The sequence below is a fragment of the Lates calcarifer genome, linkage group LG20, assembly GCF_001640805.2.
Source record: "Lates calcarifer isolate ASB-BC8 linkage group LG20, TLL_Latcal_v3, whole genome shotgun sequence".
Lineage (NCBI taxonomy): Eukaryota > Metazoa > Chordata > Actinopteri > Centropomidae > Lates > Lates calcarifer.
This window is the reverse complement of record NC_066852.1, coordinates 1,844,670-1,867,344: the sequence shown is the minus strand read 5'-3', so window position 1 is coordinate 1,867,344 and position 22,675 is coordinate 1,844,670. Positions and strand designations below refer to the sequence as shown.

The window sequence follows — 22,675 nt, the reverse complement described above, 5'->3', positions numbered from 1 at the left end:
GGCCAGGGAGATTGCTTTCTTTTTCTCAAAAAGCGTTTATTTTAGACCTCAATTTTCCACATAAAAGGATCTGATTACCTACCACGTGCTAATCTCTAAAATGCACAGATTAATTACACTCATTGTTCCTTTTTAAAATTAGCATACATCTGCATCTTCAATAAAAAAAACGAACACACTGAAAATAAACCCTCTCATCTTGTTCTGCCAGGGAAATATGATCCCAAACAGACTGTATATCTATAGGCTACTAAATGAAAATGCCATGGGCCATTTGATCCAGAATTATGCAAATTGCTAATGAAAATAAAAATTAAACAATCAGCAGTTCCCACTCTATTCAGCAATTCTTTCAAGCTTTACAGTATCTGGTTCCCATTATGACTAGGAGGGTAAACCAAGAATATAGAAAGCTGTGTTAATATTCCCAGCAGGCTGCTGCTGAGTTAGACTCATCATTTGTATCAACATTATTTCTGTTTTCATGAATAGCAAGACACCAAAAATGAATCTGTATTCATTTACTCACTTCACAGATTCACTGGTATGTCACTTTCTCATATGATGGGTCATTCTCAGATTTGATGTTTTAATTAAAAAGTTACTTGTTTACTAGTTGAAAATGTTTGGCGTGGTCTCTGTGCATCTGCAGTAAACAGAGACTTTACAAATGGCCTTCTGTCTGACACATCATATTGTACTGTGTGCACAGTTTAGACACCAATGCCAGCTGGCCTTGTACATAAATTGTCATCCCTTCACCTTGCTATCACTGCTTTATGTCTCAGGCTGAGTTGCTGTTTTTTTGGCATGTCTTCACATGATGTGCGATATGTAATATTTACACTGTACAATGAACACTTCAGTCTGTGTCCAGGCTAAATCTGATTTTTCATGCAGTGTTCGAACCTTCAAAAGATGGTTAACCGTTGCATGGCGCAACACAGGCTGAGATTCCCTGCCTATTAGACACATGTCAAACTCCAAAATTGTTGGATTTTACATCACCCATGATGCAACAACAACCCTGGGGCCTCACATCCTCAGGGGCCCCAAATACCCCATGTTTGTTATTAGGGATTTTGCTAGCAAGTTTGTTGTGCAGACATTTGGTTTAAAACTTGTACTCACCGAGCCCAATCTGAATAAACCCTACTGATGCCATGAGGATTGTTTCTCTCATGCTCCCTCAGAGCCAAAGAGGACACAGTGCAACAGTTTTCACAGCCAGAGTAGTATTCCTTGTGACAAGTATATTCACTTTGACATGTAAAATTAGTGAATTGCCCCTTTAACTGCTATAATCCATCTATTATTCCCTCCTCTGTTCGCCTGGTGTTATTGCTGTGGCCACTCTCTGGTATTGGCCCTCTCATAGGAGGCACGACAGCTCCGACGACTGGACGTAGGCGATGGAATCTTCCGTTCTGGCCGCAGAACAATGAGTCCCATTCAACATGGCCGCCATTACTTGAAGTGGTGTGGGTTTTTTGGAAAGGGGGGGGGGTTCATATTCAGGGGTTTCCCACAGACTCCCCTAATTAACCACGGCAAGCGACTCAGCTACTCTCTCTGTCCAGGAATGTGCTCCCAAACCCCCAAGTATGCCTCTGTTCCATCCCTGCTGCAAAACCTCCTTATTTTCAAATTATGTGCACCAGAGACACTAATGAGAACAAAACTAAAGCTTTTTACTTTACAGTGTTACACAGCTGGATCATCAAATTTATGTCCTGTGGAGGGATGGAAGCTACCCGCCATACCTGTGTGTTTTACTGTGAGGAGTTTACCTGTGGGTCTAGTCGAAGGGAAGCAGCGGCACTATGATACATTTACAGCTGAGACAGGCTCTATTACTTTCCCTTTATGAGGTTAATGTGTGCCAGAGGGCTGCAGAACGTCCGCTGCTTTGTCAAAGGTCTGTCTGAAAGAGAGGAGCAGGGGATGCAAAAACTAGACGAGACGAGAGGAGAGGAGGAGAGGAATTTCAGATCCGACTCCATTAATAGACCCTGTGTGCTGCTGAATTGATTTTGAGGTCAGTCCATAAAGCACACTGCCTCTGCACTGTACTAACAGTGGCATCATTATGGCGTTATTAGTGCAGGGGGGGAGGGCTGGCAGAGAAGGGGGAGACTGGCAGCTCTGTGGGGGTAATTTACAGGTGTGTTAAACACGGCCGCTGATCTAGAGAGAGAGAAAACAGCCGGGGTGGTGGCCAGATCACTTCTGTCACAACTTTACGGTTTCTCTCTTGGCCCATGCCCGATCCCTCCACCAAGTTTAGTGCAAATCAATTGATAATTGACATTTTTGTTGGAATAACAACTCAAACGATTGATTCATTATCAAAAAATAGTAGCAGACTCATTTTCTGACGATCGACTAAGTGATACAGAGTGTAAAATCTAAAAAAGTAACCAGCAGCTGAAGCTGTGAATGTAGTGGAATTTAAAAAGCACAGTACTTAGAGTGAGGAAATGCACTTTACTTTCCACCACTGTTCGTCAGGTTAGGGTCGTTGTCGGAAACCCACCTTCATGGTGTGAATCCATGATCTGTCGCTCACACACGTCACTGCAGTGTGACATTATTAGCTCAGCATGATAACTGAAAAAAAAAGTTTTTAAAAAGAGTCATACATATACAAAACAGTAAATCTAAACATCAGTAGCAGCAGGATCAGTGGGTCCCTCTACAGTCTTTCTGCTTTGCAGAATGGACTCATTGGCTGCACCATTTGGACTCAATTAGAGGTCCTGCTATTCACTCTGGAGCTCAAGTGACCATTAATTCCTGTTAATCGATGCAACTTTTCCTTATTAGTCGTGTTTTGACCTTTCAACAAGTTAACACAGGCCCAGTAGGGACTTAAATAGGCTCTACTCACACTGCGCTGCCTTTATGAATAAATGAAAAGGTTTGCGAGTACCTGGAGCAGGAGAGCTGTACAGTAATTATTAAGGCTGGTTTCACTTTAATAGACCTACAGCAGTATGTAGTGCTGATCATGAGTCTTCGTCTGAAACGGAAATGATCATAAGGCGCTCCCTTTTCTTTGTCGGTCACTTCTTCTCCCTTTAGCTGTTGTACAGGAATAATCTCTCTCTTCTTTGCTTTTTTCCGAGCACCAGTCACGGGGGGAATTCCAACCATCTCGGTGCTGAGTCAAAACGTACTCCGAAAATTACAGCTCGTTTCTCAGAGGTTTATGGTTACATGGTCTGTAGCGTGTTTTGCAAGAGAGGGAAATGTGGGAATTTGGCTCGTTCCAGATATTTCATCCATCTCGCACGGATAAACTGTTTGGACAGCTTAAGCAGGACCATACACACAGTCTGCCTGTGACATGAGTTCAGCCCTTTGTACCCCAGCATCTGAGTGTTTTGTTTTATTGTTGTGTGTGCCAGCAGAGAGGGGAAAATGTTGAGAAAAGAGCCTTTTGTCAGCGGCTGTGCATTTATGGATGCTTTTGATGTCTCTGCATTGTTTTGATTTGGCACTGTGGGGCATTTCCATATTTCTAATTCTCTTGAGTTCATGAACACGCTCCTCTTAAATTTCTCATGTCTTTGCACTGACTATAAGTTAAACTATAGCATATGTCCCACACTGATATATAGTCATTCACATGCACAGATGCTATTCTCTGTAGGTCTGCTGATGGGAGGATATTTCCTCCTGTAACTGAGCGGGAGAAAAAGAAAGAAAAACAGATAAAAGACAGCATAGAGAGAAAGAAAACTAGGAAGACAGACGATATGAAACAGACAAGATGATATGAGAGGTTAAAATTCAGAGATTTTCAACAGACCAACGAGCTGCGATGTGAAGAGCAGCAGAGCACTGAGAGAGACAGGTGATGAGTGTGTGGTAATACACCTCCAGACCTTAATTGGTTTGAATGAGCAGACTGGAGAGGCTCTTCCATCAGGCTGCGGATGAGCAGACTGTCAGGTGACAAGCCGTGGAAGGAGAACTAATTGGTTCTCTCCTCCACACACGGCTCCTGTCTTTCCTCGCGTTGCTGACACAAACCTAAAGCCTCATTGTTTAGACCTCTAGCTGCTTGTTTAGGAGATGTGCTTACATCCAGAAACCGTGCTCCAAGTTGGCTCAAATGTCATCTATTTTTCTAATATGAACTATGAACTTTTTTGTATTAACTATAAAATGCGAAAGTTTCTGCTGAACATTTTGAGTGCCTGCGGCTAAAAATTTATTTTTACCTCATTTTACCAGGACAAAGCCCAAAGAGCCACAGGAAGGCTAAACAACTAAGCAAATCAAATAGCTGATAGTTAAAGGAAAAGCAGCAACGAATGGAAAAGCAAATTGCCTTAAAAGCCTGATTAAAATTTGTTCTCTTAATTCAATTTGTGAAGTTATATAGTTAGTTTTTTTGTTCTCTTTTTAAACTGCATTTTCAGATTGATTTTTAAATTTCATCATTTACTTCTAAATTCATTAATATTTGTTAAATTATGTTTTATGTTGTTTTTGTGAACTTCTTTTGATTTTGAAGTTGTTATTGATGCGTCATTTGCAAATTCTTTTTATACTTCTACTTTTTACCCATTAAAATGACTTTTCCATTTATTTATTGATTAATACATTAATTTGTCAACAAATGTATTAATGTCTATTTTATAGCACAATTAGTTATTAATTAATGAAATCCTTTGTTATTATTTCTGTGAGACTTGTGGTCCTGTTGCAGTTTAAACACAGTTACTGAAAAACATTGAGATGGCAGTTTAAGAAGAGCTACAAGAAGTTGAAGTTGTGTTTGTGTTATAGCACTGAATGAAGTTGAAAAGTCAATTTAAATGCGAGTGCTTGGTGAAGAAGTGTCACTTGAAGTGAACATACTGATACTAGTGCCAGTGTTGAAGGGTAGAAACTAAAAGATGTTGGTTGAAGTGTTGAGAGCAGCAGGGATGTTGACTCAGACGTTTTTCTAAGATGGAGTAGACATGTCATCCACTTGACTCCAGATCAAGTCATAACACCAAGAAGAAATCCACTGCATTGGCCTTAATATCAGATGACTCAGATTAGAAGATGTAAAAGTAAAAGCTGTATTGAAGAAACTTCCATTGAAGCATAAAATAGTAAATCAGTTACAGTCTCACACTCTCTCCTGTCGGGCTTGTGGACGTAGCCGAGATGATTTTCTCTGACAGTTAGTTTGTCTTTTTGAACTCCTCCTCATCTGTGACTCCAGCAGTTCTTCTCTGGCTGACAGATCATTTGTCTGTGATTTTGCCTGTTTCTGCGTGAAGAGATATTTTCACTCGTTTTCTTCTGTGGCAGCTCAAACACTCAGGTTTAACTGGACTGACTCGGACCAACACAATAAACAGACTTGAAGACGTTTGCTGGTCTAGCAAGATCAAAACTACCAACAACTCATAAGGCAACACTGATTGGCTGATTAGCAATCAATTAATCTATTACTAGTATCCACCCCTGTTGTCGTTCAGAGATGAAGCCCGGAGACCTGAAAGGATGTGAAGTGAAGCACTGAGATGTAAATGGTGAAAGCAGTTGAATGGTCATAAAAAGTGTGATGAAGTTGGAGCGTGTCCAGAGGAGTAATAATAAATATATAAATACAAGAACATAATCACAGTAATGATAATTATTATAACTGCACAGTGTGACTGTTCTGTAAACACACGGGCAAACAGCATCTCTCTCTGTGTTTACAGTATTTCATCACATATTATGTTGATTTATCTGATTTCTGCACTCGTTCAGTGCTGGTTAAGTGCTGTCTGGGGAGACAACATATTGACGTCATTTGATTTCTACCAACAGGGGCGTGAGATACTGAAGTGGCTGTTAAAATGCAGACTGTTATAGGAGGTGGAGGTGTGTTCAAAGCAGGGTGGATGCAATCCTTTAATGCCGCTGATATCACAGGATTACGCCAAGATTGTCTCAGGCCTTACATATGTCTCTGTGTCACTATCAGGTCTTAGCTTTCTAATACAGTGTAGTTCAGCTGTCTGATTACACAGCTGGAGGGTGAACTTAGGAGTGACTGTAAGCCTGCAGTGTATCAGTGTCTTTGGCGTGTACAGGAATGTCCCATCTGCCATAGTGGGATTGCTGGTGGAGTGGGATCTGTAAAGGGGGGGTGGGGGTTTGGTCGGACCAGCAGGGGGTGGGAAAGACCATCTCAGGGTAGTACAGGATAAGCTTTGCCATAGTTGATAAGGATGGTAGGAGGGGGATAGAAATGATGGGAGGGCGTGGACTGATCCCCATGGTAATCTGCGTCCCGTCCCTGATCTGGGATCCTCAGAGCTGTAAGCTGACGCCGCTCCAGCAGCGACGGGGTTCAGAGTGAACGGGGGGGAAAAAAACACGTACAGGAGGAAGGACAGATATGGATTTTTCCTTCGTGCTGAGGGCAGAGAAGATGCTGCGACCCAGCTGCATACCATGGGAACTGCACGGAGCGGAGATGAACGGAGGTACGGCGACAACGCTTTACTTTTCACACCAAGGTCAGAAATGTGGCGATGCTCAACATGCGCCAGCTGCCGTCCACCTCTGACCTCTGTGAGTGTCATGCAGCTGCAGTGCAGTAACTTTTGATTTATGAAGCGGTGTGTTCTGCAGCCTTGTAATGAGATATGCATGGATATGCACATACCATGCTATCACTTAACCTTGTGATCAGCAGTATGTAGACATCTGACACCAAAGGCCTCTTTTCCACTCTAAGGAACAATGCCTGTGTGTGTTTGTGCATGGGCTAATGCACATGATGGGATGATACATTTCAAATTAATTAAGTTCATGTCACAGGGGGGAAAGAGATGCATGATGAAACAGGAAGTGGATGAGTATGAATCATTATGCAGAGCTGCTCAGTGTACTGATACAACTGTCTGACACATGAAAGGAGCACTCTACTGAGCCTGTTTCCTTCTTCTTCCTCTTTTTTCTGCAGATTGATAATGCAGTCCAGCAGTTAGCTAAACCTACCCCATCAATTATTTTTGATCTTCACAGCTCATTTGACCTGTTATAATCAGCTTGTTAAAGTTTAGTTTGGTGGCTCTGTCATTTTCTGGCATTCTTTAGCAGTAAATTAGCTTGAGTCCTGCCGATCCAACAGCTGCCAGCTGCTCTGACATTTCTAGGCCAGGATCAGGTATGGAGATGAAAGATGGTTAATTTAAGAAAGGCCAACCACCCACTGACTTCGTTATTTCAGGGCACTCAGGTGTTGGAGAGACCTGCTCGAGGAACGTTTTATCGTTTAAAAATGAACTGTACTGGCAGATGTGGCTGTAGATGTGTATGGTGTCTTTTGCCCTTTTATATTGTGATTCTGTTGTAAAACAAGAGCAGATGGACTGTACAGCTCAGACTACATGCCTCATTTCAGAGTCTTTAGCAGCTCCACTGAAAGATGAAGTTACATTGCATTTTTATCAGAAACCTGACAAAGTAAATCTAGTATTTCTATTTTTAATCCTTCCTTCAGCTTACATTATGATGTATATCTGATGCATTTATCTATATCAGTAGCTGCATCAGGACTGACTTTTTTAAGGCTACACTGCTCAGTATTTCCCAGAGGACCCTGCTGTGCTGAGGTGGTAAGCCACCTGGATCTTGACACATCTCATCTCATGATCAGTTTAGTGAGTAAATTACAGCCTAAACAGCGGTTACACTCATTAAATACATTATTTGGCATGTGTGAAATAGCACCTTTGTTTTTGTTTTTTTTTTCCCAGAAGGCATATTTACAATCTTATTTTATAAGAGTATGTAGATATTTTATCATAATATTTGTGGAGGTGATGTTGCTGTTATCCATTATATATATGTATATTGTATATATGTATCACAGGGTCTGTACAGTAACATAACAGAAGTAATTGCTTTCTCTTGGCTGCTTGTAAAAGTGGAGAGAAAGCAAAATTAATATTTTAAAACAGCTGATATACGGGATGTTGCAAAAACGCAGCAGTGGTTCAGCAAACATAAGAAAATCCAGCACAAGTACCAAATGAAAATGTTATTGTAAAACATACTTGTTTTCATAACTATCTCTATTAAAGTCCAAGCAAATGAGAGATCTTGGTGGAGCTTTGGTTTAGCCATGAGATGCAGAAGCTGAGAGCTCAGCCTGTTTTGTGTAGTTTAATGAGAGTTGTGTGTGTTTGTGTGGTGGAGTGTGAGCTTTTCTGAACAGGACGTACAAAGTGTTTTGACTTTTAATACCTCACCCCAGTCGTTTGGCGGCTTCCCTTCCACTCTGTACTCATCAGTCATGCCGTATTATTCACAGGCTCTACTTTCTCTGACGTTCCTCAACATGTTGTTTTGAGAGAGGATTAAAGTTTAAGCCAAAGGTTGCCGGCAACAACTGTTTCCCAGTAACCCTGGTAGGACGGAATGCTAAGGAGCAACAATGGATGTTCGGCTCTCTCCGGTTGCCTGTTTGTGAAGTTGCCAGTTGCTTTCAGTCAATCCAAGAAAAAAAAACATCAATATTTTGTTTGGTTCTTTGACTCGGTCGGTGGTGGAAGAAGTGCTTGAGTCTTCTCCTAAAGTAAAAGTAGCAATAGTAGAGTGTAGAAATGTAGCAGTGAGTGTAAAAGTAGAAAAATACTTAATGCTTCTGCACAATCATGACCCATCATCATTATTTATCACTTTAATGTTGCAGCTGATAAAAGTCAAGTTAATGTCAACTACTTTATATACTGCAACTTAATCTGTAACAACATGTCAAAATTAATTTTTATTGTAGTTTAATAATCAGCTTTAATAATCAACATTTGATTTGATTGACAGGAACTCAATTGGCAGCCATTTTTATAAATCAGTTCTTCACTTTAAGTGGTTTAATCAAACAAAATACCAGTTTTCAGCTTCTTCCATTTGAGTATTTGCTGCTTTTCTCTGTTTTCTGTCACTGCTGAATAAATATCTTTAGGTTTTGAACAGTTGATCAGATCAAAAAAAAAAAAAAAGGCATTTAAACAGAACAAGTGATGCCAGTTGGGTATTTTATAGACTAAACAATGAATTAATCAATCAATAGAATGATCAGCAAATTAAAAGATACTGTAGTTGCAGCTCCAGTATTGTGCCGCTCTCTCAAAATGTGCACTGGCTTTTTATCGACCGAAAACAACATCACTGTCTCTTGTTTACTTGACAAAGGTCCCCCAAACAAACCATCATTTTATTTATATTTACTTCTTACGAGGAGATCTGAAGCTTATTAAACTCCTTCTGCAGACCGGCGTCAGTGACAGGCTCCAACAGTAAATACTTGTGTTTGTTGTATTCTGCTCCGTCCTCCTGGAATAATTTGCAACCAGGGCCACAGCTGTCATTTGGGACATGAAGGACGTGTCCTTGGTATTGTCTGTAACTATCTGAATGCTTTGGCAAACTGTGGAGAAGGTTAGATTATACAATTGCACTTAAATTGGTGAGTTTTTTTTGGCAGATTCTAGTAGTTTTTTGACATCAGTATTTTTAAATGTGATGAAGTGAAACATGTTTTTGCACAAACTGAATCACATCCCTGCAGTGAGGGCATTGAAAACAGGGCGTAGATCAGTGCATGGAGAAATTAAATTTAGAGAAAACAGAATGTAACGATTACATGAATGTATGAAATGTGAAGAAAAATATCAAGAAAGTTATTCTGACATTTAATGGTGGCTAGTAAAAAAACCCAAAATAATAACCTCAGTATTTCTAAAATCTTGGCTGTGATGCAGGTTTTTGTCTCCGGTGGTTTCACAGAACTCATTGGAGACATTATTATGAACCTACAAATGTCTTAGTGATGAGGTTTTTGATCGACTTTCCTCAAATTCTTGGCACTTTGATGAACTGAATTTGTCATCTTTTATTTTGATTTCTGTCTTTGTGTCTGGGTGTGATTGTGAGCTTTGTGCTGGTTTTGTTTTCAAGTTTTAAACTTGGCATGATTGTAAAAGAGGGCTCTTGTTTTTCATTGTTTCTTGTGTAAATAAAGGCTGAATTGAATCAAATCTGGGAATACTCTTGAGGTTGGTGGGTATATACCTTCATAACCAATAGGATTATTATCCAAACCTCCAAAATATAACCCCTGAATTATCCTTTTACAGATGAGACAAAAACAGCACTGACCCTTAAAATTACATTTCACATATTTCCAGTGAGATATAAGGTACGCTATTTCCTTTAGGAAGCTCAGACATATTTTCCTGTCTGTGAATTCTAAAGTAATCTTCCACTCCACACAGGAGTAAGCCTACTTTTCCCCAAACAAATCTCACAGTAACTTTCATGGCAAATTGATCTTTCAGTGTTTAAACAGCTTCTTCTTCGTGGCTTTTCAAAGTGAAAAAAATAGTTATTGTACGAGGTTTGGCCAGATGCTCAGGAGTGTCTTGGGAGGTCTGCCTACAGAAATGTGCTGTAAATAGGAAACAAAATGGTGCCTCAAGAATCTGAGCTGTTGACTGTTTGTTAATTAACCAGACAACACTGTGGAGGAAGAGGGAACCGCTGAAGGTCTCAAGTCAATCCGGCACCTTCCCTTGAGAGTACACTGCCTCAGGGAGACACGGGAACAGAAAACACTGTTGTTTCAGTGTTTCTGATTTGAACGATGACTCTGCCGTGCTGATACTCTGCAGAAGTCTCATCGAGCGAATGTTTGTGTCATGATGATTTGTGGAAAACGGAAATGAATGTTTATAGTTCTAGCTTTTTTGTTTTTTTTTTCTCTTTTGAGTTGATGTTCCCATTCTCTCTCTGCACTTCTGGTTTGACTATGTTTAAGAGTTCCTGACTTTATGGCTCTCTGTTACAGGCTGCCCTGCGGGGCGCCAACAGTATGCATCTCAGAGCCTCTCTGCTCTTATTACTGCAGCTCCTCTCCTGGGAAGAAGCCTCAGCAGATCGAACGAATAGCGATCAGTGACGCAGAACCTACTGAGGGAGGGGGCGGGGGTGGCAGAGGGGCATTAAAGATGGAGGGAAGAAACAGTGACAGACAGACAGAGAGAGCGAGAGAGAGAGAGTATCCATCACTGCAGGAGATGCAGCACAGGGACAGGAGAGGAATCTTAATAATCATGAGGACAAAAATCCTCTGAGAGAAAGAACTAGATGAGTTGAGGGATTTGGGGGTTTTAAAACTTGGGGAAGAGCTTGATTGATGAAGGAGGATGCAGGAAGAGAGGGCAGTGAGGGGGAGGAGAGGCTGTTGGACTCGCCGCACAATTGCAGTATTGGTGGCAACATACGAAAAGGCAGGGCGAATAAAAAAAGCATCCACACGCCGACATATGGAGGAAGAGTGCCTACGTCGCTCTCAGCTGCCTCAACTCCAGTCGCTAATGAGATGACATCAATCACTCAGTGAACCACTAAGCCGGTGGGCTATTGTCTGCACTTTTGATACACAGTATCACACAAAAGGTCCTGGGCAGGTGGAGGAGCTTTTTGGACTGTTTCCTACTTACTCTGCTTCCTGTCAGTAATTATCATTACAGCCTGCAGCAGGAGAGTGCAGGGAAGAGCACTGTCTGTAAACTAGCATACCACTGTGAAGCACAACAGAGTGATACTAAAACAGCACAAAGACCCTTACAGGCTCTATTCTCCATATTTTATAAATGTTGAATAATGAAATTCGGTACAGAAAAAATAACAGAAATCTTCAACACTGTCTTGCATCAGACCTTGTCCTGACAGCTGCCGAGTAGGTTGTGCTCTCTTACACTGAGGCATGGTTTCATCACACAGGAGTACTTTCAACTTGGACATAAAAGTTTCACATTAGATTATTTCAGTTTTCCTCACATTTTCATCTCTCATGAATGACCTATACCGGGTCTGTAAATTGCTTTCCACCTCGCGTTCCACTGCTGTTGGTGAAAGCTGGCCTTTCCCTCTAATGAGATTTCAGTTTCCACAGTAAATAGTGTTAGCTCATGTGAAACTGGTGTCACCCTGCTTGTAGATGGCGTTTTAACCCAGTGATAATGTGATAGATAGAAGAAGACGCAAATTTAACTAAGGAATATTTAGAGAAGAAATCTGTTACTAATTCTTACTGAACAAAGAGCTTCTATTTCTTTAATTACCCTGAATCAAGGACCATAAAGTACTGTATGTAACAACAGGATACTTAAAAAACAGACTGCTAGTGTGTATATGTAGTCGGAGATATACACACAACACATCATGTGACAAAGCCAATTGAGACATTAAATTGAACATGAATCCCTGCTTGTATTGATCTAGCAGAGTAAAGTCTTTTCAGGTCTGATGTCCAGTTACACGGTGCTGGAATACAGCAAACTTTGTACCATTCAATTACAGTAAATAACAGGATGACATTTAGACAACAGGTTTAGAGGTCTTGCACGCCCCCACAGGAGTTCTCACTTATTCTGGCTGATTAAACTTGCTGCTCAGGTTGAAGGTGGGCAGACTGATACTGGGAGTTACATGAAGTCGCCGGACTCGATGTAGAATCAGAATGATAAAGGTGTACGTTTATTTTATTGATATGACAGGAAACTCAGGAGGATGTAATCCAGGCGTAAACATTCCTCAGTTTGTTCTATAATTTAATTGCAGCCGCCATAATGAACAAACTCTTTCAGTCTGTGTTTTTCAGATAATTGCGTGAATGCTGGACATCTACCACATTAAATGTATTTAAAATAGCCTGAGAAAATGAGGACGTTATTTCTTTCAACAAACTCTGCGACCCTGAAAGAGGTCGTCTTTATAAATAACCAAATCTTAGAGGCTGCAGGTATCTTCAGTAATTGGTAGATGTGTTAAGTACACTATGCCAAGAAGAGAGACCCAGTTTATGGTGTGTATATGACATGTGCATGAAGCACTGTGGCTAGGTTCGTAACACTTAGCTGAGATGCTAATTAGCACTTCCGCCGCCATCCCACTAATTACAGTCTCATGTAGTCTGGAGTGCTGACAGAGAGGACTGTTGGGTTTTCAGTGTGGAAGCTCTGCTACACAGGAGCACATCTCCTGATGTGGTAGGAAAGGAGTAAGTGGTCAGCTCCCCTGTCTAGATTGGTCCCACGCTGAGGCATTAGTCACTCTGAGCGCTGCGTACTGCTGAGCAGAAAGCTGATTCAGGTTCTTCTAGGACTGTGAGGTACTGCAAGAAGAGGTGAACGACCTCAAAGACTTTAGCATCTATTGTAGCACTAGCTGCGAGTAGGAGTTGTGGCATGGATAGCTTACTGGGTCATTTTTCATTTACTGGATTTTTCACCATTTCTGTAAAACTCGCCACCACAATGAGCAATTCATCACCTCACGAGAGGGATGTAATTCTGTGTGATGTATTTCTTCCTTCAAGTGTAACAGAATGATTTTACTATTTGTATTTCTCTATCGGAGCTTATTATGTAATTCAAGTGCAGTAGAATGAGTAATGACTGGTGGGATTGGACCGCGTGTGAAGGATTCCTGCATTAATCTCAGTGTTTCTGAAGCCTCCTCCTTCTCTGACCAGGTCCAACTCACTGAAGTGCTTAGTTGACTGATTAAAAAGTGTTTTGAATACTAACTCCCCTTTCTAAAGCCATCATGACACACTAATATAGTTTGTAAATAGAAGTAATATATTTTCTCCAGGCACTGATTATCTCGGGTATCGTGTACAACACGCTACGTTGACTGTGTCGTCAGGTCATGTGACCTAACTCATGTTCTGTACCAGCCTTTCACACCAAACATACAAGAAGGAATACAGGTTAAACAGAGTAGTCCAGAAGTCGCTCTTTCCAGAAACATTTCCTCATCCTGATCTACCTCAGGGATTCTGAGGTCTTCCCAAGCCTGATAAGATACACAATCCCTCCACTGTGCTCTGGATCAATTTGACATCCCCAGAAAACCTCCACAAGGTGTTGAGAAGACATCTCAATCAGGTGCTTGAACTGCCTCAGCTGGCTCCTTTCGATCCCAGGTTATTCCAGCTAAGAACTGTGGCCTCACATGTGGAGGTTCTCACTCTCATCTTGGCTGCTTCACATCCACCTGCAAACTGGCCCAGTGTGAGGTGAACATCATATATATATATATAAGGCTCTTATACTTATAGTGTATTTATAGTTTCTTTGTGCTATATATTTATTTCCATGGCTCTTTGTGTAATATAATTTTATATAATAAAGCCCAAGACAAGATCAGGGGATAATAAGCTGTATCTTAATCAGACAGTTATGTTTTTATCATCCTGCAGGTGTTTTAATATCTGATCATATATATCTCATTTAATTTCATTGATTTAATTTAAGCTGTTTTACTTTGTAAATTCATTATCTCACAGGAAGATTGCGTGTGTATGTGTGTGTGTGTGTCACAAAGATTGCAAATCTGTTAGTAAATTTATTTATTACAGATGCATTTTTTTTCACATCTCATAGACTCGGAGAATCATTGTGTGGCTGCCAGTTTGAGCATCATTACAGCAGGGGAACAAATTTTGACTAATAGCGCTAGACTTTGTTGTTGGTTCCAAGATAGCAGAAGAGCACTTGTGGCTTTTTTTCATATTATGCTTGATGCCAGGAGCACAGCATGGCTTTGTGTTTCTCTTCGCTTTTCTCCCGCAATTAGCAACTGTAGTAGACAGTAGTGGCAAGTCTAGCAGGCAAGCACTATTTATAACAGGAGCAAGACATGTCATACCTCAATAGCATCTTTTAAAATCAATGAAACATGTTGCCGTCTGATTTGACTGTTATTTAAACTCCAGCAGGGATATAGTCGCTGGAGTTTGAGTTAAGCTTTGCTGTATTGAGTTGTTGTACATTGCAGATGATATTCAATTCAGTTTGAAGACAGCATGTTTGCTGGTAGAGCTGACAGTGCAGGTTCCTGCGTGGGTGATTCCCATCCTTTCCATCAGTGGCTGGCTTGTCTAAGCCCGGTGAACAAGGTAGTGTCAGTTCTATTATTCACACCTTCACCCAGCTTCACTCTTGGTCAGCTCTTCAAGCTATGCCTCACATACTACTATAGCTATTATAATGTGGCAGCCCCAACAGAACATCTCTGCACTGTGTGTTACACCCACCACTGACTCCAAGGGCTGCATTACTGTGTTGTATTATTCAGCTTGATGAGTGGTGATGGTTTCCCCTGGAGAAAGGGGCTCTGCTCTCCCCACCGGAGCTCTTCAATCTTTCATTATGGTGATGTTTTTGGAGCTGTTATTCCCCCTTTTCTTGCAAACTCTTCTTTGCCTCACAAACAAACTATTAAATCAACCTCTTGGTTGCAAAGACTACTGTGGAAAAAGATGGGCCAGCTTTAAAAAGCAGAGTCAAGTCCATTGGCAACTAAGACTCCTTTTAGTCCTTTTAGAGCGAGCCAGATGATGCCCAGTCCGTCCTCTGTCCCCAGTCCTGCTGTCCAGAGAGAGGAGGGTCCCTCTTGGATCCCGCAGAGGCAGCTGGGATGGGTGTGGCAGGGTTGGCATGTGTGAAAAGAGCGCTAATCAATTCCCAGGCCTATAACGGGACAGAGGTCAGCAAAACACCTCACATTTTCCAAATGTCCCTGCACACTCTGACAATATTAAAGGAGCTGAGCCAGGCCTGCTGCTGCCATCATTGCAGCTTTTTACCAAAGGCAGGAAGAGCCTTGGCACAAGGAGAGGAGGAGGAATTTTTTTTTTTTTTTAGTTGTGTCAGTGCTGGATTTCTTCCAGGCAGATTTTCCTGCTTAATCTTCACTTTAAATCCACCCTCATCTAGCTTTTCCTGGTCCGGCAAAGCCTCTGGGTTATGGCGGGGCGGATGATGCCCTGCACTGACCAGCTGTGACCCACAGAATCAACCAGATGAGCCATTAAGTCTGTGCATGTACTGTATATATGTGTGTGTGTGTGAGCGAGAGGTTGTGGATTGTGTTCTACATACAGTATACGCATGGGCAGATTTTTGTCTGCTGGGAGTTTATTGTATAGAAATAACTTCATCTTCTCCATTAGTTTATTTCCTTTCATTTATTTTAACTCTAGTCTGCTTTTAGTGCAGTTTTCTGTCATTGTGCATTTGAATATTAGTGCTACGTTACAAAAATGTCTGGTATTTGTTGTAACAGCCTTTCACTCTGGTGTCCCTGCTGTTGTGTGTCTGAGGACAAAACCAAACATAGCTGCCTATATAAGGGAAAAAAATCCAAATTATGAATTTATTCTCCACCAGTGTGGCAGAGGACAGGTCCACATCAGACACTGGCTAATCCAACCAAACCTTGAGCTCGCTGTGAAGGAGTCTGTGTTGGATTAACTAGTATACAAACGACAGTAGCTAATCCTCCAGGGTTACAGAAACATTTATCATCTGGGTCGTGATGGATTCCACATTTTTCACTGTTTGAACTGCAGTGATAATGATTACAAATGCTTGATGCACTGTCCTACATCTGTTGTATGTCTACATCTATAAGGTAGCCAGCATGAAGGATGATGTGATTTTTTATGACAGTACACAGATTGCTTATTGTTAAGCTCTAGTCGCTTACTCCTCCAGTTTGGCAGGTCAGCCCGGCTGTGATTATTCATCATCTCAACGCAGATGATCATACCAGTCGGTATGGGATGATGTACTGTGGTTATACATCAAGTGATCCCAAGGTTAGGCATCATAGCATAACCTTGCTTTCATGATGGCATTGTTATGAATAATCAGCTGAGGTAGTTTCTGCTCTCCTGAGCCCTTCAGCTGTTTTGGTCTCTGTATAACAACATTGCTCAGTTTAATCACGGGGTTGAGCACTGCAGTGCTGATACTGTTTTGAGCAGGTGTGGCATGTGATGCTGAATTAGTGATTCAAAGGATGCTCATTCAAAAGTGGCCCTGTCTATTCACGCTGAATACTTGCTATAAATGTCCTGCCTTCACAGCAGCACTTCTTTCAGGCGACGTGTCAGAGTGCTGTCTTGTACGACTGTGTCATTTTCTCCTGACAAAATTTAATTAGTAATTTATCACATTGACCTGTTAGGACTAGGAGATATGAATAAAACCGTCTGTCTTTGTCTGTGTCATTTTAAATGGATTTGATATAGTAGAATTTCAGCAAAATCATTTGAGAAACTGTTAAGGGGCTGTGTGGGAGTTATCAGCAGAGCAGAGGGGGTCAGATAAGAACAAGGATATTGTCATTTTTCTCTTGGCTGAAGGTTTATGGTAGTCCTGAGTTTTTTGGGAGAGTGGGGATCATTTTTTTCTCATCTTAAATTTCAGCCATGCTTTGCAATATACAGTAGTTAATAGTTACATATTGACATAAATACATACATCCAAAACTTTCACTGCGCCGTGGTTCACCAGCGTCAGGGTTTTATTAATGTTTACACTGGTGATGCACATTGGAAGTTTCATTAAGACAAATAATAACTTGGGAAGTCCCTGTTTGTTTGTTTACAAAGTGAAACACTGATTGTTCAGTTCCAGCTCATTCATACGTGGCTTTGGACAGAAGTGTTCACCAAATGAATTTATATAAATGTAAATAAGGTTCAGCCTCCCACCCCAAGAATTTTTAGTTTGTCTTTGCTCATCTACCGTAAAACAGCTACTCACTGATTCTGCAACATTAGGCACAATGGCCTTATACACCCTGAGATATCAAAGAGATAGCAACCACTTACAAACAGTATGGAAGAATCTCATGGAATATATCTTTATATCACAAAGGATGAAAATGTTGCAGTTACAGTTTTAACGCTGCTGAAAAGGATTTTCCGAGTGCCTCTCGCCGCACTCCACCTCTCCACATGTTGCTTTTTAAAACCCTTCCTTCATTTTGTTTTTGCACACAGACATCATTAGAGTGAAAGAAATGCAAGAAAACAGCAGCCCGCCGTAACACCGGTAACCCTGGACACTCATCTTCCTGAAGCAATATCTCTTCATTGATGTAATGGATGTGTCCCTGAAGGGGCTTTTTTTTGTGCACGTGTTTCCTAAGGGAAGGTTGCTGTTGTGCTCTTAACAGCAGCACACAGACAGCATCCAGAGGCTATGGATCACAGCAGCCTTGGAGCAGCCTTTTCAGGCCTAATGTTGTGTGAGCGCCGGGAGTATTGATTCGCTGTGTCACGTATGATTATAAACACAGATTAATAGACAGTACATTTTCAGCCCCAGGCAAAGTAAAATGTTAGAAGAATGACATTTTGCTGCATGTTTGGGTTGTATAATAGAGATGTGACAGCTCGACCTTCGATATATAGCATTTAGTTTTGCTTTCAATCTGTCCCTGAGGAGAAATCTATCTGTTGCTTTTCTTATGGTGTGAAGACTGTGTTGAATACTAAGTCAACCTCCCCCAAAGATTTTCACTGCAGTTGTTAAATAATTATGTGACATGTTTACAGCCAGCTTTTATAGAAGTCTCAATTTGTCACTTTCTGTTTTTACACAGCATTTTTTTCCTACAAATTCCTGATTTCATATCTTTCTCTATTATAAAGGAGATTTATTTTCAATTCATCACTGCCATCTGTGTCAAAGGCTGTTAATGATATCCACCAGTGGAGATGCATAGTGATGTGGGAGTGCCTCGTCAGAGTCCTGTACGCTGGGATTTGGACGAGCTCCATGTGTCTGCGCTGATAATACCAGAGGGGACCTGTGAGCGGCGGGTCAGGGATGAGCAGTCTCCCTTGTGAAATATTCAGAAACTAAATATCTCAACCAAACTCAATCCTGTCGTCTTACATAACCAGGCGAGGTTTTTTTTTATGGCTCAGTCTTGTGCCAAAGGTTAGAAACGCAAAAGGGTTCACATCATTTGGCTTTGTTAATTTATTCACTGCCGGCACTGCTGTGAAATTCCATTTAGAGAGTGTTTCAAGTTTTTCTCACATTATGCCGTGTCAATTTAAATGCATGAGAGGAAATAATAGAAATTTGAACACTATGGTTATTGTCATGCCAATGGGGGATCATTACTGTGTACCACAGAAAATGGTTAAATTCTTCAGGGCTTTGCATTTTAAGATTATAACAGAGTCATTTTGCCCATAAAACATCTTAACACTTTTTTGTCCCAGTGTTATTTATCATTTTAAGACTTTTATCACTGCTTTTGTTCTAATACTTCCTTTTTTTATTATCTCTCTGTCTGCTAAGTACATAAAATGAGCAATTAACAAAAAACATCCCCTCAGTTTCCATTGCGAAGGCTTTGAATCACCAAATTTTAATCTGCACCACAGCCCCAGATCGCCACTATTGCACCACTCCTCTAACAAATACCAGGAACCTTTAAGTGGTTGAGAATATGCGGAAACAGTAAACATTGCAGTGACCTTTTGTTCTGTGAGATCTACTCCGAGAGCCAATTAATACTCAAAGCCAGCTCCTCTCTTTTACACACAGTGGGCAGCCTGGTAATTATAGCATCTTTCCAATAAGTGTTGCCTATAAGGGTTTACATTAGTCTCTCAGAATGATACAAAACATGCAGCTGTGTTATTGCACTCAGCAGGACTGCATTTCAGGGGTGTTGTTCCCCCACAGCACCATGGTGATGTTCTCTTCTTTTCCTGTGCGATGACTGATACAGGAATGAATGTGTCTGCTGCATGACGGACCAAATGCCAGCGTAATTAAAGGTTGGCTGAGGGTGGGCAAAGATGAGCTGTCTGCACATCAGTGATAGTTGCCTCTCATTTTTTTTTTTTTCTTGAATGCCCACTCCGACTCCCACTGAATGTTTGTCTCCTCCTCCCATCATGTCCCGTGCATGTCGTCTGCAGCCCCTCAGCTTCGTACAGTCACACACTCTCAGCATATTCTCATTAATAACTAGTGGGTGTTTTCCCTTGTCTTACTGTCAGGGTTGTGTTTTTCCCTTGTTGTTTGCAAGGAAGCCTCTATCATTTCTAAAAGATTTATAATAACACTTTCAAATCCAAATGAAGTGACAAGGCATGTTTTATTCCTACAGTAATACAGATCTGCAATGTAAATAAGACATATTGTTTTCTCTTTGCATGACCAAAAGGGAGAAATATACATTTAATATTTTTTGCCACATATGATACTATCATTCAGTAACACATGACAAGTCAAAATGTGAAAAGAGGCTGCAGGCTCTTTAAATAAAACTAGGTTTTTCTTTGAATGGATTTCCAATGGAGATAGCCATCAGATTGTAGAGTGGAGTTTGCATGTTAATGATAATAGAGATTTCTATAGTGCTTTTCAAGACACTCAAAGAGGCTTAACAATATAACAAGAGAAAAGAGAAACAGTAAAATTAAATGAAGTGATTGTTATAACTATGCATGCCAGGTTGAACAAGTGGGTCTTGATTAATGATTTGAAGGTCTGTAATGAGTCTGAGTTCCTGATGTGTTATGGAAGGGAATTCCAGAGGGTAGGGGCCGCGGCAGTGAAGGCTCGGGCCCCCAAGGTTCAGTGCTTGGCTCTGGTGATGGGGGTCAGGAGGTTGGAATCAGCAGATCGGAGACAGTGGGAGGGGGAATGGCAGTGGAGGAGGTCAGTGAGATAAGAGGAGGCAAGGTTATTGAGGGCTTTGTAGGTGATGAGGAGGAGTTTGTACTGGATGCGGTGTTGTTCTCCCTGTGCCTGTGTGGGTTCTCTCCGGGTTCTTCCTCTCACAGTCCACATGCATGTTAGGTTAATCAGTGACTCTAAATTGCTCGTAGGTGTGAATGTGAGTGTGATTGGTTGTTTGTCTGTGTATGGACTGCCGATCCGCACAGGGTGTACCCCGCTTCTACCCAATGACAGCTGGGATAGGCTCCAGCACCCTGTGACCCTGTGTAAATAATGGATGGATGTATACCGATCAGATTGCAAAACCAATGGCATAAAGGTATAGATATAGTATACTATAATATAAAATACAGTATGAAATGAACTTTAATGTTTTTAATGTAGTCCGTTTCTACATTAAGATGCCTCAGTCTAAAGCACTTTTATTCCAGCAGTAGCTCATCCTCAGAGAGCAGCTAAAATAGTCACAGCAGCGACTCAACTGTCAGTCAAACACACAACAGCTCGTCCCTCTGGAGACACGAGGACCACAAAAACATTTCGGGATAGATTAGCATAAACATTTCTTTTCTTTCCTTTAAAATTTGACACTGTAAATAATACATTATATACTTTATTATTCAAACTTTAGATTTTTTCACTTCAGCTGTGTTACTGTTTAATATAAACATACCAGAGAGCAGTAACAATGCATTACTTCTTTGAGAGATGCTGCAAATTGTTATGGCATCAGTTGACATCACAATCATTAGCCTGCTGTTTGTGTGCCTGTGCTGCCTGGTCTGGTCACTCGGGTTACAGACAGCCCAGCACAACTCTGCCTCATCATTTCCATGACCTTTAACCTCCCACAGCAGAGGTTCAACCAGGCAGAAGTAAGGACGCAGATATACTGCTCTCTCCTCAGGATATACCCACTCTCCCTGGTGCACATTCACATGCTTTGCAGCACTGAGTCAGACACAATGATAGGGTGGTTTCCCTTTGAAATACAATGGACTGTGGATAATCAAAACACCCTTTGGGGATGGGAGGTCGCTTAAACTGATGAAAAGCTCAGACAGGCAAGATATGTTGAAGTACCAAGGTGAGATGTGTTTATCAATGAAACAGACACATGTAGAAGGCAAATACATCCAAAATAAAAAGTTAAAGTACAGCAACATTTTAAATACAAGCTCTTCAGATTGAGGAAGTGGCTCTCATTGCCATCCATTTATGTACTTACATCTTTATTTTTAAGTGCACAAAGAGCCGACACCTTCAGCTAAGTGCTGGGATAGATTGTCCCACTTCCAGCAGCCTCATCCTCTCTGCTTCTCTCTCTCTCATTATTGTTGGTGCTAAGTGAGGCGGCTTCAGAGCGGCCGAGCATGAGCCTGCCCGCTGCCCAATCTCCATATTGAAGACTGAAGAAAAGGTCAGCTTACCAACACCTTAACAGTTATCGACAGGTCAGGAGGACGAAGGAGGGGACGAGGGAGGGGAAGGTCAGCGATTTAGATAAATACCATACACTCCGGAAAATGAAACTGTCAAAATATGCAGATTGGGAGGGAAGAGTGAGATCATTGTTGTGGAAGAGCGGCTGTGCAGATGGTACAGCTGAAGGCATCCGATAGCAGATGCTTATTGCTGTAGTCATGATGGTCAAATGAGAGAACATGTTTGATTTAAATGCTTCATTTGCACATATACAGGAGGTGCCGTCATGCCTTTATCTGACGTGAAATCCCACATTTGTAGCCTGGGAGGGATGAATACAATCAGCAGAATTACTTTCAGTTTTGAAGATCTCAGATCAATAGCAGGATCTGAAGCCCTCTTCAAGAGAAAATCATTTCCGCTGCAATGCCATGGCGTCTGCTCTACAAAACCACTCCCTGGCACAGCGAGAATATTGCTGCCTCCAATAATCACTTGTTTTTTTTAAATAGCATTTCACGCTTCACACACAGAGGTGAAACATTTAGAAAAGCAAGTGGGAAAGGCAGTGGTCTGACAGAGGGACCTTGATGAAAGAAAAATAGATAAATGCTCCCTCAATATGCTATCTAGTGAAAGGAGGGAAAATGATGAGTAGACAAACCTGA

General features: G+C 41.2%; 1 protein-coding gene across 6 annotated transcripts in view; it reads left to right on the top strand.

The window, feature by feature from the left end:
* Positions 1-22,675, top strand: part of kaznb (kazrin, periplakin interacting protein b) — a 102,883-nt gene that overhangs the window by 52,895 nt on the left and 27,313 nt on the right. The window lies entirely within an intron of this gene.